The sequence below is a fragment of the Hippopotamus amphibius genome, chromosome 15 (assembly GCF_030028045.1).
Source record: "Hippopotamus amphibius kiboko isolate mHipAmp2 chromosome 15, mHipAmp2.hap2, whole genome shotgun sequence".
Taxonomy (NCBI): domain Eukaryota; kingdom Metazoa; phylum Chordata; class Mammalia; order Artiodactyla; family Hippopotamidae; genus Hippopotamus; species Hippopotamus amphibius.
This window is the reverse complement of record NC_080200.1, coordinates 27,579,533-27,599,237: the sequence shown is the minus strand read 5'-3', so window position 1 is coordinate 27,599,237 and position 19,705 is coordinate 27,579,533. Positions and strand designations below refer to the sequence as shown.

The following is a 19,705-nucleotide window of genomic DNA, read 5'->3' as shown; positions in this document are numbered from 1 at the left end:
ATTTTGGGGGGATAAAATTTCATTTAATTGGGATTCAAAGTTATGTATCTTATCAAAATCTGTTGCAAATGCTGATCAGTAGTGATATTTTATGTATCTCATTTTTGATAATGTCTTTCACATAGATAGGTACTGCCAAGTACTGATACTGTCCATGAGTCTATCATTTTTTCCATTTAATATTTTTATTGAGATATAATTCACATAATATAAAACTCACTATTTTAAAGTGTACAAGTCAGTGTTTTTTAGCATATTCAGTATGTTGTACCACTATCAACACTATCTAATTCTGGAAAACTTCCATCAACCTCAAAGAGAAACCCTGTACTTATTAGTAGTCAGTCTCAATTTTCCTCTCTTCTCATCCCTTGGCAACTACTAATCTACTTTCTGTCTCTATTGATTTACCTATTCTGGACATTTCATATAAACAGAATCATACAGTCTGTGGCTTTTTGTGTCTTGCTTCTTTCACTTAGGATAATGTGTGCAGAGTTCAGCCACATTGCAGCATGTGAAAGTACTTCATTCCTTTCTATGGTTGAACAATATTCCATTGTTTGGCTATGCCGTGTATTGTTTATCCATTCATCAGTTGTTGGACATTTGGGTTTATTGCACTTTTTGCCTATTATGAATAATGCTGCTATGAACATTCACATACAAGTTTTAGTGTGAACATAGGTTTTAAGTTTTCATTGGTATATTTCCTGAAATGACCGAGTCATATGACAACTCTCTGTTTAACTGAAGAACTATCACACTGTTTTCCACAACTGCCAAATCATTTTACATTCCCACCAGCGATGGCTTCCAATTTTTCCCTATCCTTGCCAAAATTTGCTATTTCCTTCCCTCTTTCTTTTCTTCTTTCCTTTCCTCACTTCCTTCTGTCCTTTCTTCTTTTCTTCTCTTTTCTTTCTTTGTTTCTCTTTCTTTCTTTCTCTCTCTTTCTTTCCATCTGACTGGCTGTGAAGTGGTATCTTGGTGGTTTGATTTGCATTTTTCTAATAACTAAGGATGTTGAGCATCTTTTCATGTTCTTATTGACCATCTGTATATCTTCTTATAGTTTTAGTATTTGTATCTATCATCCATTTTATTAATTTTTGTGTTTGGTATGAAGTAAGTGTTGAGATTCAATTCATCTTTTTTTCCTCCACTCATATGTCTAGCTGATCTAGCACCATTTGTTAAAAAAACTTCTTAAGTTGTCTCCTGGGGTAAGCAGGGTAAGGACTTTACAAAGATGTCCACATCCTAATTCCTTGAATATTACATTGTATAGTAAAAGAGGAATTAAGGTAGCAGATGGAATTAAGATTGTTGATCAGTTGACCTTACGATAAGCATATTATCCTGGATTATCTGGGTGAATTCAATATGATCACACAGGTCCTTAAATGAGGGAGAGGGAGACAGCAGGTCAAGTCACAGTGATGTAATTGTGCTAAGAAATTGGCCTTCTACTGCTGGCTTTGAAAATGGGAGAAGGTGCTATATGCCTCTAGAATGTAGGCAGTCTCTATAAGCTGGATAGGAAACAGATTTTCCCCAGGGTTTCTGGAAAGGAATGATGTCCTGGTGACCCCTCGATTTTAGCCCAGTTAGATCCATTAGGACTTCTGAACTTATGGATTGTAAGATAATAAATTTGTATTGTTTAGAGCGTTGTTTGTGGTAATCTGTTATAGCAGCCATAGAAAACCAATATTGTCCCCAAGATTCCTGCCCTCTTGTATACGTGCTCTGTATAATCCCTTCCTTTTGGGTGTGATTAATATTTGTGAATATGATGAGCTATCACTCCTATGACTGTGTAATGTTATATAGCAGAAGGGATTTTGCAGATGTAATGAAGGTCTTCAATCAATTAACTTTGGGTCAATCAAAAGGAAGGTTATCTTCTATTGGCCTGACCTTAAAAGAGGTCCAAGAGATTCAAAGTGAAAGAGATTCTCTTGTTGGCTTGAAGGAGCAAGCTGTTACACTGTGGAGAGCACCACATGACAGAGAACAGGGAGTGGCCTCTAGAAACTAAGGGCTTCAGTCCTACAACTGCAAGGAACTAAATTCTTCCAAAAAACCTGAATGAGCTTGGAAAAGAGGTCCAAGTTCCAATGAGAATGCAGCCTGTTGGACACCTTGATTTTAGCCTTTTGAGAACTAAGCAGAAAATCCAGGTACACCACACTGGGGCTTATGACCTAAAGAAATAAGTGAAACATGTAACTATATGTGAAATAACAAATAAGTATTGTTTTTTTAAATTAATTTATTTATTGGCTGCATTGGGTTTTTGTTGCTGCATGTGGGCTTTCTCTAGTTGTTGCTGAGCAGGGGCTGCTCTACCTCATGGTGCATGGGCTTCTCATTGCAGTTGCTTCTCTTGTTGCAGAGCATGGGCTCTAGGTGCACAGGCTTCAGTAGTTGTGGCACACAGGCTCAGTAGTTGTGACTTGTGGGCTCTAGAGAGCAGGCTCAGTGGTTGTGGCTCAAGGGCCTAGTTGCTCCAAGTTATGTGAGATCTTCCTGGACCAGGGATCGAACCCATATCCCCTGCATTGGTAGGTGGATTCTTAACTACTGCACCAACAGGGAAGTCCCACAAATCAGTATTGTTTTAATCTGCTAAATTTGTGCTACTTTGTTATGCAGTGATGGAAAAGCAACATATTTTCCCATTGAATTGCCTTAGCAATTCATTGTTGAAAAATCAATTGAGCATGTATGCTGGGTATGTCTGTGTCTATTTCTGGATTCTATCTTCCCCATTGATCTGTTTGTCTATCTTTTTACCAAAATTGCTATCATTTGTCTTATTGTAACTTTATAGCATGTCTTTAAAATTAGATACTAGGAATCCTCCAATTTTGTTATTCTTTTTCAAAATTGTATGGATAGCTTAGGTCCTATGTATTTTCATATAAATTTTAGAATCAACTTTCAATTTGTACAAAAAATGCTTGCTGGAATTTTGATTGGTATTATAGTTGACCATTGAACAATACTCCACGAAGTGGAAAATCTGAGTATAACTTTACAGTTGTTTTTCCGTGTCCATGGTTCCATATTGGCAGAGTCAACCAGCTGTGGATTTTGTAGTTTTGGAGTCTGTATTTATTGAAAAAAATCTGCATATAAGTGGACCTGCTCAGTCCAAACCCAGGTTGTTCAAGGGTCAACTGTAAGTTGAATTTGAAGATCAGTTTGGGGAACTTTGACAGTTTAATATTGTCTTCTGATTCATGAACATGGTGTATATTTCCATTAGTTTTAGTCTCCTTTAATTTTTTCTTTTGGTGGGGAAATCTAACTAGCTTTATTCAATGATTCAGGAATCAGGCAGCATCCTATCTGGTAAATAGGGTGCTCAAGGGTTTGCTGAAGATGGAAGGTTTTATAGGCAGAAGGAAGGTAGGGAAGAAAAGAAAGGATTGGTTCAGGCAAGGCCATCTTCCTTCCGGTGGGGGGAGAGAATAGGAGAGGTCTCTATCATACAGGTGACCTCACTATGTTGATCCTGGAATTCCAGATTACCTGTTTAAAATTCACATTCCTAGCTCTTTTTGTGCCTATTGCAGCGATGGCTCACAGGCCCAAGAAGCACCTAAAGTGCATAGCAGCTCCAAAGCATTGGATGCTGGATAAACTGACTGGTGTATTTGCTCTTCATCCATCTGCTCATCCCCACAAGCTGAGGTAATGTCTCCCCCTAATCATTTTCCTAAGCAACAGATTTACGTACGCCCTGACTGGAGATGAAATCAAGATCTGCATGCAGCATTTCATTAAGACTGGTGGCAAGGTCTGCACTGATATAACCTGCTCGTTTTATGAAAGTCATCAGCATTAAGACTGGAGAGAATTTTTGTCTGATCTATGACACCAAGGGTCACTTCGCAGTTCATCGTATTACACCTGAGGAGGCCAAGCATAAGTTGTGCAGAGTGAGAAAGATCTTTGTGGGGACCAAAGGAATTCTTACCTGGTGACCCATGATACTTGCACTGTCCACTACCCTGATCCCTTCATCAAGGTGAATGACACCATTCAAATTGATTTGGAGACTGGCAAGATTACTGATTTCATCTAATTTGACACTGGTAACCTGTGCATGGTGACTGGAGGTGCTAGCCTGGGAAGAATTGGTATGGTCACCAACTGGGAGAGACATCCTGGTTCTTTTGATGTAGTTCATGTGAAAGATGCAATGGCAACAGCTTTGCCACTGGGTTCTCCAACATTTTTGTTATTGGCAAAGTCAACAAACCGTGGATCTCTCTTAACCATGGAAAGGGTATCCGCCTTACCATTGCTGAGGAAAGAGCCAAGAGACTGCTGGCCAAACAGAGCAGTGGATAAGATGATCTCTAGGTGATATGATTGGGGAAGTCTTTGTATTTAATTAAAGATAATCCCACATGAATAAATAAATAAAATTCACATTCCCAGGAGAGGTTGAAACTGCAATGAAGTATTGGTTTGCTGTTCTGGGAGCAAATTACTCCATTTTGGCCTTATTTTTTCTTTTTAACAATGCCAATTATATCTCAAAAAAACCAGTGTTTCTTTAATTTTAATGTGTGAAGGAAGGTCTCCTTTAATTTCTGTTAGCAATGTTTTATGATTTTCAGTATGGAGATCTTAGGTATCTTTTGTTAAATGTGTGTTTACTATTTTTTCATGTTATTGTAAATAAAAAAATTAAAAAATTTTATATTCCAATTTTTATTTCTAGCATATAGAAATATAATTATTTTTGTTTTTAACCTTGTATCTATGACTTTGCTAAATTTGTTTTTTAATTTTAGTAGTTTTTTTGTAGATTCTTTAGGATTATCTATGTAGGCAATCATATTTTCTATGAACAAAGGCAGTCTTATTAACTTCCTTCCAATCTTTTTGCCTGTTATTCATTTTTCATGCCTTATTGAAGTATACAGGACCCCTGGCATAATATTCAGTAGAAGCTGTGAGAATGGCATTCAGTATATCAATATGATACTAATTGTAGTTTTTTCATAAATGTCACTTATCAAATTGAGGAAATTCATTTCTATTTCTAGTTTGGTGAGAATTTTGGTCATGAATTGGTGTTAAGTTTTGTCAAATTCTTTTCCTGCTTCTATTAAAATGACTGTATGATTTTACTCATTTATTTCATTAACAGGATGAATTACAGATTTATTTTTGAATCAACACTCAAAAACTTGCATTTCTTAGAATCCACTTGGCTGTGATTTATTATCATTTTTATATGTTGCAGGATTCTACTTATTAATATTTTATTGAGGATTTTTACTTCTGTGTGTGTAGATTGGTATTTTTCTTCCTTAAATATTTGATAGAACTCACCAGTGAAATCATCTAGGCCTACAGTTTTCTTTGTGGGAAGTTTTTGGTTATGGTTATTTAATAGATTTAGATTGTGGTAGATGGTCTGCAAACTCGATGCCATCCATTTCTTCCACGGGTGCGTGCCTCTGCATGCATGTTCCTCTCTTGAGGCTGGGGTGGTCTTAAAGACTTACTGTGACAAATGGAATACAGGAAAGTGACGCTGTGTCAGTTCCAGGTCTATCCTGTAAGAGCCCCGACAGCTCATGCTTTCCCACTTGAAGTCAGCCACAAGGTAGAAAATATGACTCTGAGGCTGCATTGCTAGGAGGGAGCTCAAAAGGAGAGTTCATCTGAAAGAGCACGGAGGTGCCAGTTATGTGAATAATGCATTCATGGACCTTCCAGCTTGGCCAAGCTGCCAGCAGAAAGCAACAGAGTGAGTCATCCCAGTCAACGGCATTTGGAGGAGAAGAACTACCCAACCAAAGTCAATTAAATTAGCAGCAACAAAATGATTGTTATTTTTGTTATTTCAAGTTGTTAAGTTTGGGACTGCTTATGAAGCAACAGCATACTGAAATGTAGGGCTATTCATGTTTTCTCTTTTTTTTGTTTGTCATTTTTGGTTAATTGTGTTTCAAGGAATTTGTCCATTTCATCTAAATTGTTGAGTTTATTATTATAAATTTATTTATAATAATATCCTCATTCTTTAAATATCTGTTAGCTCTGTAGAGATAAATCTCTTCTATTTTTGATGTTTTGTAAGTTTTTCTCTTTTTCTTGATTAGTTTTGTTGGGTTTTAAAAATTTTTATTAATCATTTCAAAGCGCTATCTTTTGGCTTTGTTTTTTTAGTTTATTTGCTTGTTTTTTATTTAATTGATTTTGGCTTTTATTATTTCTTTCTTTCCACTCACTGTGGAATTAATATATTCTTCCTTTTTAAATTACTAAGGTGTAAACTTGAACTATTGATTTTTTTTTTGGTTCTTTTACTATCATTCTTTTTTTCTTCAGATCTTTATTGGAGTATAATTGCTTTACAATGTTGTGCCAGTTTCTGCTGTACAACAAAGTGAATCAGCTGTATTTATACATATATCCCCTCCCTCTTGAGCCTCCCTCCCACCCTCCCTATTCCACCCTTCTAGGTCATCACCAAGCATTGAGTTGATCTCCCTGTGCTATGCAATAGCTTCCCACTAGCTATTTTGCATTTGATAGTGTATATATGTCAGTGCTACTCTCTCACTATATCCCAGCTTCACCTTCCCCCGGTGTCCTCAAGTCCATTCTGTACCTCTGTGCCTCTATTCTTGCCCTCCCATTAGATTCATCAGTACTGTTTTTTGGGGTTTTTTGTTTGTTTGTTTTCATTTTTGTTTTGTTTTAGATTCCATATAAATGCATTAGTGTAAAGTATTTGTTTTTCTCTTTCTGACTTACTTTAATCTGTATGACAGACTCTAGGTCCATCCACATCACTACAAATAACCCAATTTCATTCCTTTTTATGGCCGAGTAATATTCCATTGTACATGTGTGTCACATCTTCTTTACCTATTCATCTGTTGATATTTAGGTTGCCTCCATGTCCTGGCTATTGTAAATTGAACTATTGATTTTAATTTTTGCTTTTTTTCTATTATACAAATTTATTTTTTTAAGCTCTTTATTGGAATGTAATTGCTTTACACTGTTGTGTCAGCTTTTGCTGTACAACAAAGTGAATCCGCTGTATTTATACATATATCCTCATATCCCCTCTCTCCCATGACTCCTTCCCACCCTCCCTATCCAGCTCTCTAAGTCATCACCCATCATTGAGTTGATCTCCCTGTGGTATGCAGCAGCTTCCCACTAGCTATCTATTTTACATTTGGTAATGTATGTCAATGCTACTCTCTCACTTTGTCCCAGTTTCCCCTCCCCCCCAACCTCGTGTCCTCAAGTCCATTCTCTACATCTGCATCTTTATTCTTGCCCTGTTACTGGGTTCATCTGTACCATTTTTTTAGATTCCATATATGTGAGTTAGCATACAGTATTTGTTTTTCTCTTTCTGGCTTACTTTGCTCTCTATGACAGACTCTAGGTCCATCCACCTCACTACAAATAACTCAATTTCATTCCTTTTTATGGCTAAGTAATATTCCATTGTATATATGTGCCACATCTTCTTTATCCATTCATCTGTTGATGTGCATTTAGGTTGCTTCCATGTCCTGGCTATTGTAAATAATGCTGCAGTGAACATTATGGTACATGTTTCTTTTTGGATTATGGTTTTCTCAGGTTGTATGCCCAGTAGTGGGATTGCTCGGTCATATGGCAGTTCTATTTTTATTTTTTTAAGGAAACTCCATACTGTTTTCCACAGTGGCTGCACCAAATTACATTCCCACCAACAGTGCAGGCAGGTTCCCTTTTCTCTGTACCCTCTCCAGCATTTATTGTTTCTAGATGTTTTGATGATGGCCATTGTGACTGGTGTGAGGTGATACCTCATTGTGACTTTAACTTGCATTTCTCTAATGATTAGTGATGTTGAACATTACAATGAGTTTGGGAGTATTCCTCCTTCTGCTATATTTCAGAAGAGTTTGAGAAGGATATGTGTTAGCTCTTCTCTAAATGTTTGATAGAATTTGCCTGTGAAGCCATCAGGCCCTGAGCTTTTGTCTATTGGGAGATTTTTAATCACAGTCTCAATTTCAGTGTTTGTGATTGGTCTGTTCATATTGTCTATTCCTTCCTGGATCAGTCTTGGAAGATTGTACTTTCCAAGAGTTTATCCATTTCTTCCAGGTTATCCAATTTATTGGCATATAGTTGCTTGTAGTAGCCTCTCATGATCTTTTGTATTTCTGCAGGGTTGGTTTTTACTTCTCCTTTTTCATTTCTAATTCTGTTGATTTGTGTCTTCTCCCCTTTTTTCCTGATGAGTCTGGCTAATGGTTTATCAATTTTGTTTATCTTCTCAAAGCACCAGCTTTTAGTTTTATTGATCTTTGCTATTGTTTCCTTCATTTCTTTTTCATTTATTTCTGATCTGATCTTTATGATTTCTTTCCTTCTGCTCACTTTGGGGTTTTTTTGTTCTTCTTTCTCTAATTGTTTTAGGTGTAAGGTTAGGTTGTTTATTCGAGATTTTTCTTGTTTCTTGAGGTAGGATTGTATTGCTATAAACTTTCCTCTTAGAACTGCTTTTGCTGCGTCCCATAGATTTTGGGTCTATAGACATTTATAATTGTATATTTCCTTGTAGGCATTGCTTTAACCTCATTCCATAAAATTTGTTATTTTTTGTTTTCATCATCATTCAGTTAAAATATTTTCTGATTTCCCAACTAATCTTTTTGTCATGAGGTATTTAGAAGAGTGTTGTTTACTTTCCAAATACTCAGGAGGATTTTCTAGGTCTCTATTGTTTTTGATTTTTGATCTAATTCCACTGTGCTCAGAAAACATACTCTGTAAGATGTTAATCTTTTGCCTTTATTGAGACTTGTTTTTATGACTCAGTATATGGTCTGTTTTGGTAAATGTTCATGTGCACTTGAAAGAAATGTGTATTTTAAAATTGTTCAGTGAGATATTCTGAAAACGTCAGTTAGATCAAGATTGTTGATAATATTGTTCAGATCTTTTATATCCTTACTATATATTTTTGTCTCCTCATTCTGTAAATTACAGAGGTAGAGGTGGCAAAATCTCCAGTCATGATCAGGGAATTGTGTATTTTTCTCTTTCCTTTAGTCAATTTTGGTTTATGATTTTGAAGCTCAGTGATTTGGTGCAAAGTTAAGATTTCAATGACCTCCTGCTGAGTTAACTCTTGTAATTATGAAATGTCCTCCTTTATCTATGGAAGTACTCTTTGCCTTGACATCTACTTTGTCTTATTTTAATATCACCATACCAGCTTCTGTATTTTTACCATTTTCATCTTTTTCCATCCTTTCACCTTCAATTGGTGTCTTTATATTTCACATTCACATAGTTGGGTATTGTTTTTAAAAATCTATTCTGACAATCTTTCCTTTTAACTAGAATATTCAGCTCATTTTTACTAAGTTATGTAGTGGGTTTCAAGTCTAACATCTAGTTATTTGTTTTATATTTGTCCCATCTGCTTTGTGTTCCTCTTCCTCTTTTGTAGGCTTCTTTTGGATTGATTGAATACTTTGTATTCTTTTTTCATCTCCTTTATGGGCATCAAAGCTATTCCTCTTTTTTATTTTTATTTTTTATTAGTTGCTTTAAGGATTATAATATGTATTTTTAGTTTATCACACTCTAACTATAATTAATATTGTTTCACTTTATGTATTATTATTCACACTTCACAAATATAAGAAACTAAAGCAGTATAACTTCATTTTCCTCACCATCCTTTGTGATAGTGCCATAATTTTAATTATATGCATATTATAAAGCTCAATTTATAATGCTATTATTCTCATTTTAGGTGGACATTTATCTTTTAAGGAAATTAAGGGGAAACCAGTGTTTTAAATTAACATTTAACATTTTCAGTGTTTGTCATTTCTTTCTGTAGATCTGTGTTTCCATTTGGTGTCATTTATCTTTAGCCTAAAAATTCTTTTTAATAGTTCTTATAGTGCAGGTCTGCTGGTAACCAATTCTTTCAACTTTTAAAAAATCTGAACATTAAAAAATTTATCTTTATTTCACCTTCATTTTTAAATAATATTTTTGTTGGGTACAAAATTCTTAGGTTACAATTTTTTCTTTCTTTATTTCAATGTTACTCTGTGATCTTATAGTATCCATTGTTTCTTTTTTTAAGATTTATTTATTATTTATTTTATTTATTTATTTTTGGCTGCATTGGGTCTTCATGGCTGTGCGTGGGTTTTCTCTAGTTGTGGCAAGTGGGGTCTACTCTTCTTTTTTAGGTGTGGGGTCTTCTCATTGCTGTGGCTTCTCTTGTTGCAGAGCACAGGATCTAGGCATGCAGACTTCAGTACTTGTGGCTCATGAGCTCAGTATTTGTGGCTCATGGGCTCTAGAGTGCAGCCTCAGTAGTTGTGGCACACAGGGCTTAGTTGCTCTGTGGCATGTGGGATGGTCCCAGACCAGGGCTTGAACCTGTGTCCCCTGAATTGGCAGGTGGATTCTTAACCACTGTGCCACCAGGGAAATCCCTCCATTGTTTCTAATGAGAAGATAATTGTCTTTGTGTCATTGCTCCCATGTATTTATTTTGTCATTTTGCTCTGGTTGCTTTCAAAGTTTTCTCTTCATCTTTGGTTTTCATCAGTTTGATTGCAATATACTTCCTTGTGGTTTTTGTTGTATTTATGCTGCTTGGTTGTTCATTTAGTTTCTTGAATTGGCAAGTTGATGTTTTCACTACATTTAGTTAAAATTTCAATTATTTTTTCAAAGAAATTGTTTCTTTCCTAGTCTTTCTCTGCTTTCTGAATCTTGAGTTGAATTTGTGTTAGACTAATTTAACATTGTCCACAGGTCACTGGGCCTCTGTTCATGTTTTAAAATTTTTTTAAAATCTTTTTTTCTTCAGAGTGGAAAATTTTACAAATCTGTCTCTAGTTTATTTGCTCCTTCTCTTGCCATCTTAAATTTGTTTTTAAGCCAGTCTAGTAAGTTTTTGATTTCTGATATTTTCTTTTCAGTTATAGAATTTCTATTTGTTTCTTTTTAATAATTTGTGTTTCTCTGTGGACATTTCTCATATGTTCACTTGTTAGGACCATATTTATCTTTAACCTTTTAATATATTTCAAATAGCTTTAAAAAAAATCCTTGTGTGCTGCTTCTAATATCTGGGTCATCTCAGGATCTGTTTCTAACTGCTTTTTTTCTTGATTATGTCTTTTTTTTTTTTTTTTGCTTCCTTGCATGCCTAGTAATTTTTTACTGTATCCCCAGACATTGTAAATTATGCATTTTAAGGAATCTGGCTTATTTTTTTTTTTTTTCTTTAAAGAGTTTTGTTCTGGCAGACAGTTCATTTACTGGTAGATCTCCTTGATCTTTTCAAGACTTAATTTTAGGTTTTGTTAGGGCAGAGTCATTGTGTTCATCTATTTCTGTGTAACAAATTACCCCAAAACTTAGCACTGTAAAACAACATTTATTATCACACCATTTCTGAGAATCAGGAATCTGTGAGTGACTTGGGTTGATAGTTCTGCCTCAGGGTCTCTTATGAGGTTGCAGTCAAGCCATCGTTTGGGACTGTGGTCATCTAAGCCTCCATCATAGTTGCAAAATATGCTTTCAAGAGCACTCATGTGTTTGTTGGCAGACCTCTTCCCATTGCTGGCTATGACAGAGGCCTCTGTCTCTCTTCATTTGGGTTTCTCCATGGGGGGACTAGACAAAGGTATGAATAAGAGGAGGTGAGGATCCTTGGGGAGGCTGGCTACCATCTGCTGCAGGGTCTAGAGTAGCACTTACTCTAGGGTGGGGTTTCTCAATCTTGACACTATTGACATTTTGGGCTGGAAAATTCTTTGTTGTGTGGGATTCTCTTGTATACTGTAAGATGTTTAGCAACATCGCTGGCTCTACACACTAGATGGCAGTAGTACTTCCCATCATGACAATTAAAAAAAAAAGGTCTCCAGAATTTACCAAATGTTCTTTGGGGGAGGGGCAAAATCACCTCTCCCCTCCAATTGGGAACCACTTCTCTAGTACATGAATCTTACATTTGAGATAAGTATTCTGTCTCCGATGAATGTCTTAATGAGGTCTCTTTAATCTGGTTGGGCCAGAACTCTAATGGCTCCTAGCACTGTGTGACCTTTAGTATCTCAGCTCTGCTTTCAACCATGTGTCAGCTGCTTTCTGCTGGGTCTTTATGTTTTTCTCTGTACACGTGCAGCGCAGCTCTCGGTTAGTTCCCTTCTCTATGCTACTCAACTCTTTACATTTTGGGTGCTTCAGCAGCCCCAAACTCTTATCTCTGCTTTCTCAACTCAGCATTTGTGCTCTCTTTGCCAGGTGCGCTGGGGCTCCTTCTTTGCCGTGGTCAGGAAATTGTCCTAAGTCAAGAGCCAGACAGCACATGGGCTCACCTTGATGTGCTTCCTTCTCTTAGGGGTTGCCATCCTGAGTTGGCCGCAACAATGCTTTACAGCATCGTCCTTGGGTATTTTGTCCCATTATATCGGTTTACAGCAGAATGGCAAATGTGATGGTAATTACTCCATTATGGCTGAAGGCAGACATTCCCAACATTTTGTTGTTGTTGTTTAAATTTATGTATTTATTTATTTATTTATTGGTTGTGTTGGGTCTTTGTTGCTGCACATGGGCTTTGTCTAGTTGTGGCCAGCAGGGGCTACTCTTCGTTGTGGCACGTGGGCTCCTCATTGCCGTGGTTTCTCTTGTTGTGGAGCATGGGCTTTAGGCATGTGGGCTTCAGTAGCTGTGGCACACGGGCTCAATAGTTGTGGCGCACGGGCTTAGTTGCTCCTCGGCATGTGGGATCTTCCTGGAGCAGGGATCGAACCTGTGTCCCCTGAATTGGCAGGCGGATTCTTAACCACTGCGCCATCTAGGATGTCCCTATTGCTGTTGTTTTTAAAGAAACCAACATTTAAAACTCAGAAGATTTCACTGCTCTGGAGAATCGTATCGGTCTACGGGATTGACAAACGGTGGTATTTGTCCAGACTGATGGTTGCTGTACATCTTCACACTTATGCTGTTGTTTGCCTTATTTCTATGAATCCAAGTGCCTCTACCCATGTCTCTTACAAAAATGGAAAGATATTATGAGTGGCAAGTGTGGTTTTTCTCTCACATGTCCAACCTCGCTTGTTTTTGTTGTCCACACTTGAATTGGTGACCCCTCTTCCTGAAATTTAGGGGAAGATGAGATCCAGGGGAAGAAAAATTCTGGTGTCATCTGTCTTTCCATAAATAAAGCTTGGAGACTGTTTGATTAGAGCCAGCACATATCCCATGAATTCACCAGGCTGGGGTTCGCCACATGGCCACCACCAGGCAATTAAATGAACAGATTTCCTGAGGGGCTGGCTCTGATGTGGTTGTCTGAGTCTACTCAGAAGCTATTCATTTTCCCGAGGGTTCTGGAAAGAGACCCTTCAGTAGTAAGTCACTGAAAGAAAACTCAAAGAGGAGAGAACTGTTCTTCATGTACATCAGGGCCATCTTCTGATTCAGATCCCATTCCACCCTGTCTAGGGGTTCTGAAGGAGCAAGCGCAGCCTCTAGCCTAAGTGGAGATCATGTGACTTATCCCCTGAGGGGACCCTGTGCACGAAATCAGAACGATCATCATTAAATCCATAAAGGCAGGAAGAGACTTAAATTGCAATTAAGTGGGGTTTGCACACTTGAATGCCCAGAGGGGCCAGATATGCAACATAAATGAATCAAGCTAGATCTTGAACAAAATAGAGTGAAGGGGTCTGCGGCCACTGGAGAGCATCTTCCCTGGTTGGGCAATCTGTTTCCAGAAGTTTAAAACACGGAGCCAGTCAAACAAAGCCACACCTGGATTTGCCTGTGGACTGCCAGTTTACAGATCTGGTTCACATTCTTCATTAGTTCAGTGACAGACACCGTTGCCAGTTTTCCCTGGGGGCATCGGCTATCTTGTCGGGATGTGCACAGTATGGAGGAGGCTAGTTTCAGTAGCTTGGGCCATTCCTGGGGGATTTGGGTTGTGCCCCAAGGCAAAAAGCCCAGCGTGAGCTTCATGGTCTGGGCTTGATAGTTATTCTGAGCTGCCCCCTGACAGAGGGGTCCTGCCCCCTCAGGTACCACCTGTATCTCATGCCCTAGGGAATGCAGTCTTCTGAGAGCTTTTCTCTTTTGGTTGGAGTTGTCTGGTGTTCAGTGAGTGCAGGGCTGTGGAGGGGAGTGAAGGGAGCTCCAGGCCACCCAGCCATTCATCCTGCACTGACGCTTTCCCTCAGGTCACCTTAGTGGGCCTGATCCCAGCCTGTTCAGCTTTGGCACAAACCAATGCTGCAGTTCTGGGTTGCACAGAGAGGAATGCGGGACAGGCCCTCCTGAGCCCATGGGTCCAGGAGGAGATATCACACTGAAACCCCTTTACCCCATTTCTTGACCACTGCAAGCAGCCCTCCTCCACCCTGCAGCCATCTCTCTTATGCAAGCGGTCAGAAATGCCCTCTCTTCCCTGCAGTCTCACTATAGCTGTTCACATGCAGAGGTGTCTCCACTTCTTCTGCAAAGCATCCCTAGCATGGCTTGGATAGAGCTAGTGGCCTAGGCTACTTTTTCATCCTCCCCACCTAATTGGTTACCTTACAGTGTCTTCCTGGCTTCTCTAGATTTTTCTAGGTGTTCATGAGAAAAATGTGCACACTTGTCTTTTAAACATTATAATTTTTATAAAGTACTGATCTTAATTATTTTACTAGGTTTAGAAAAACAGTCCAATGCCTACATATGATTTTTTAAAAAGTCAAAAAACTAGGAATAGACAGAAACTTCCTTACATATGAAACTTCATAACAACTACTATATTTCAAAAGCCTGCATCAAACAGGATACTTGGTAAAAATATTTGTCATAGAATATTTACAATAGCCAGAGCATGGAAGCAACCTAAATGTCCATCAACAGATGAATGGATAAAGAAGATGTGGTATATATATACAATGGAATATTACTCAGCTGTAAAAAGGAACAAAATTGGGACATTTGTAGACACATGGATGGACCTAGAGACTGTCATACAGAGTGAAGTGAGTCAGAAAGAGAAAACCGAATATCATATTTTAACACATATATGTGAAATATAGAAAAATGGTACAAATCAACCAGTTTGCAAGGCAGAAATAGAGACAGGTGTAGAGAACAAACATATGGACACCAAGTGGGGAAAGTAGGGGGGGTTGGGGTGGGACGAATTGGGAGATTGGGATTGCCATACATACATTACTAATGAGAAAAAAATATCAAATTGTATGCTTTAAATATATGCAGTTAATTGTAAAAACAAAAAAACGAAAAAACATTTGCCCTAGGAGCAAGGCTGGGTGATAAGGCCCATACCATCCCCACTGTTAATACCATATTTGGGGTTTTGGCACCAGTGCTCTAAGGAATGGACATGGCAGAAGACCTGTCAGAATTGGAAAGAAGAAGATTAAATACTCATTACAAGAAGAGAATAACATCACTTATGTATTAAACTCAGCCCAATGAATAGACAAAATAATAGCACCCACAAGTTGCTGAAACGAGTTTTCTGGATGCACAATCAGCTTACAGACAGCAACGGCCTCCCTCTATATCCGAAACAGCCATCTGAAAAATAAGTCATGGAGCTTCCTGGTTGGTGACTGTGTTGAGGTGCTGGGAGGGTGATGCACATGGAGAAAGTGTGGAAACTCTGCGCCCTTTCCCCACACATCCCCTAATGCATCTCTTCCGTTCAACTGTTCCTGAGTTGTGTCCTTTATAATAAACCAATAAACAGACTGAAGGCAAAGACTGTGAGTACCTTTTCTAAAACACAGAGTTCTCTTTTTATTGATTCAATTTTGGGGTGAAAAATACAGAAGGTTCCTTGGTTTATACATGACTTTGCAAGAGAATCAGTACTTACAGGGCTATTGAAATTCCAGGTATTGAAGCAATAGCAGAATTATCCCTGGACTACAAATTTACAGGGTTCTCTTCAAACAGTCCCAAAACAGCTGTCTACTAGCCAAACCCTCCATTGGTCCTGTCAAATTATGAGACATTGCCAACCAAATACATTATCTTTACTGAAAAAGAAGCGAGGAAACATATATGCAGCAAATGTGCTGGAAAGATGTTGATATTCAAAAAATACCATAAAGTGCTTTATAGGAACAAAATTTTTTTTTCTCTTTATTGGAGTATAATTACTTTACACTATTGTGCCATTTTCTGCTGCACAACAAAGTGAATCGGCTGTAGGGACAAATTCTTAATGAAAAGTGACCAAGAAATTTAAAAAAAGTCACCACTTGCAAAAGCAAAAAAGCATCCTGAAGTCAACCTAACAAAGAATGCAGAGGACTTTTCTGCACAAAAGATGGAATCTTCTACTAAAGGACATGAAAGGAGACATTACTAAATGGAATGTATAGGTGAGATTTCTTACTGTTACAAGGCTTTCAAGTCTCCCAGATTCAACTAGGCATTAAATGCAATCCAGATCAAAATTTCAGCTGGAATTGTTGAGGAAATCAACAAACTCACTGCCAAACATTTATGGAAGAATCAAGGCATAAGAAAAGGTAAGTCACTCCAGGTCAAACCCATGTAGGTCTTTCCACTACTTCTCATATGATGAGGTTTCCAGACCCTACACCATCCTAGGCTTCCATCTTAGTATACACCCCAGTTCATCAAAATCCTTCATAAATTGCTGTTCCAAGTATTAAATTCAATCTCATTATGGTCAGCACAAGATAGAGGAAGACCACGAGCCTCCAACTAGGTGCCCTGGAGTAATGGAAATGGCAGAAGCCTTGGAATCTGGTAGATGTGGTAGGACCCCCCCAGCTCTGATCCAGCTTCCATCCATCACTCAGCCTACACTCCAAGGAAGTGAATGTAGCAACCTTACCACGATCAGGGCATTTCCATCCCTTCTTTTCTTTCACATTCAGTCCTTTCCTACCTTTTGTCTTCATGTGTTACTTGGTTCTTTCCTTCTATCTTTGTTTTTAAAAGAGGTGGAAATATAAAAGCAAAAAAGGATGTGAATGAGAACGGTATGAAAAAGTTTTTCATAGAAATTTTATAGAAATTAGGCACACAGAGTATTTCCAATTGCTAAATAAACTATAAATCTAGTTTGCTAATCAGACTTCTCCAAGGGCTCCATGAAAGACCAAGAGGAAGAACATGGAATTCTTTGCAGATGAAGGGAATGGACCTGCCTACAATCCAGTGTCCACCCAGTGAAGCCAAGAAAGGTCAGGTGAGGGGAGGAACTTCTGGAGAATTCCTGGCTGGGAGAAACGCTTAGGCAGGGCAAGAACTATTGAGGAGAGGGAGGGCTTGCAGGTTAACAGCACTTTCTTCAAGGTCACTGGCCCTTTGCAGCACTTGTTAAACCAGGTGAAGGTTGAGCTATATTAACCAGAGGAACTCATGATATCTTGAATAAAAGAATTTGAGAGCTAATTAGAATTAGATCCCAACTGTTGTAGACAAATAATAAATCAGAATGTCTCTCAACATTTAAAAAAGAGAAGAGGTAAGTCAATCTTTCAAAATTTCTCTGTCATGGCATGTCATGGAGGCTGTGGTCCTGGTCATGGGATAGACTGGGATGCCAATAGCATGAAATAAAGAACTTGAAACAGACCTGGTGTACATGGGAATTTGGTATACGACACAGGTGGCACAGAAAAGAAAGCGGGTCCACCTACTTTTGAATTCCACGTTGCTTCCATCTGGATCAACCATTAATTAGGCTCACATGTTGGAGCACTAAGTGTGTGCTGGGCCCACCTCCAGAAGGTTCTGAGTATGCAAAGGTGCCTACGATATGGCCTTTGTCTTGAGCATTCAAGGCAGCAGATGGGATGGGGGGTGCGGGACAGGGCCAAGGAGACATCTGCCTGGTGACCCCAGGATGAGATTCAGGGAGTTGATGGCATGTGCACCAGGCCTATGCCCAGGGGTGGGCTGTGGGGTCCACTAGGAATTTCTGTAAATGACAGAAAATTTTGCTTAAACTGGCTTAAGCTCTAAGGGGAATTTATTGGCTCATGTTACTGACAAGTCCAGAGAGACGGGCTGCAGGTGCGGCTTGATTCAGCCATTCCAGTGATGTCACAAGGAACCAGCTCCAGTCCTCTGGGCTTCTCTTGGCTCTGCTCCCTCCGCATGCTGGGCTCATCCTTAGCCTGGCTCCCACCAGGGAAGCAAAGAGCTGCAGCAGCTCCCAACCATCCACCCTCACACTGCTCCCTCCTGGAGAAGAGCTCTGTCTCCTAAGGCGCCTGTGGGGTAGAGGGCCTTTCCATCCCGGAATCCTGAGCATCACTCTGGTGGGACCCACTAAGGCCAGGGACATGTGATATGCTGGCTCTCTTAGGTCCTAGTTTCCTGCTTCGTCCCGGTCAGGGGCAATTGGGAGTAGGTGACCAGCAATGTGAAGGGCAGAAGAAGCAGTGGGAAGCCTGCTCATGGTGCAGCAGAGTGATTTTTACATCGTGGAGTTACCTCTCCATCTTACAGGCAGGTAACTGCTAACATCAAGAGTTAGTGAATATGGACCCTTATCTGAAGACTCTGAAGTCCAAGCTCTTGCTACTCTGCTGCCTCCTCCTGGGTACGTGGGCACCCTCTGGCCTGGTCAGGGACAAGGGGGCACACAGACCAGGGCATGAAGCTTCTCTCCTTGGAGAACAGGAGGGCATGTGGAGCTGGGGGTGGTGGGGAGCCCAGGAAGGGTGCTCTAGGCTGGATAATAGGCCTTGAAGGTCAGGCTAAGGCAGTTGTCCTTTATCTTGTAGGACTTCAGGAGTGATAGTCAGGTTTCAGTGAGGAAATGGAAGGACTGGTTCCAGGTTTTGGAGAGAGCACCAGGGTTCTGGATAGATGGATAGGAAGCAGGGTATGTACTAAGACACAAGGACCCGGGACAACATATATACCTGCACTCCTCTCCCTGCAGCCCCTCCAGCTCTCCCAAGCTCGGTTTGGAGGCATCTTTGCCTGGATGCCAACCTCTGGGGGGACCAATCACCATCGAGTCCCTGACAGTTCGCCTACTATTGATGCTGGAAGGGATGCCTAGTCTCTGTTACTGATCAGGAGGTGTTCTGTGTCCATCTCATGCCCTACCTCCTGGTCCTGTGTCCTGCGTCCTGTTCTATCAGTCTCCTCTTCGTGCTGCTCACCAGCCTGAGTGGCTGAGAATTTTTTCCCAAGCAATCATGTAGGGTCTAGCATGTTCTTTCCTTAAACAATGGAGAATTTGTGGTTAAATTGAGAACATTCAATCCCTCTCCTGAATTCCTGACAAAAAATCTGCCCAGGGTGATGTCCAAACCCCTCGGACTGGCTGAGTCACCCTCCTTCTCCAGCTCCACCCACAGCCCCATGCAGCTCCGTGTCGAAGGCGTGGGAAACTCAGCTACCCTCCCTTACCAAGTCACATGCTTTGACACCTGCCTGCCTTGGCCCAGGTACCCCACAAGAGAGGGACCCTGCAGGGACTGTGTGTTTGTTCTCTTCTGAAGTTGCCGGCTGTTTTATGAAAACCAGGCTCCTTCAGGCACATCTCTTGCTCTGTGATGAAGGTCTCCCTCGGTCACATAAATGGGAGGTGAGACATTTTCACGGTTCTGGAACCCGGTCACCG

At 39.6% G+C, this 19,705-nt stretch overlaps 1 pseudogene; it reads left to right on the top strand.

Moving 5' to 3' along the window:
* Positions 1 to 3,589: 3,589 nt before the first annotated feature.
* Positions 3,590 to 4,368, top strand: LOC130836955 (40S ribosomal protein S4, X isoform-like; annotated as a pseudogene).
* Positions 4,369 to 19,705: the final 15,337 nt, after the last annotated feature.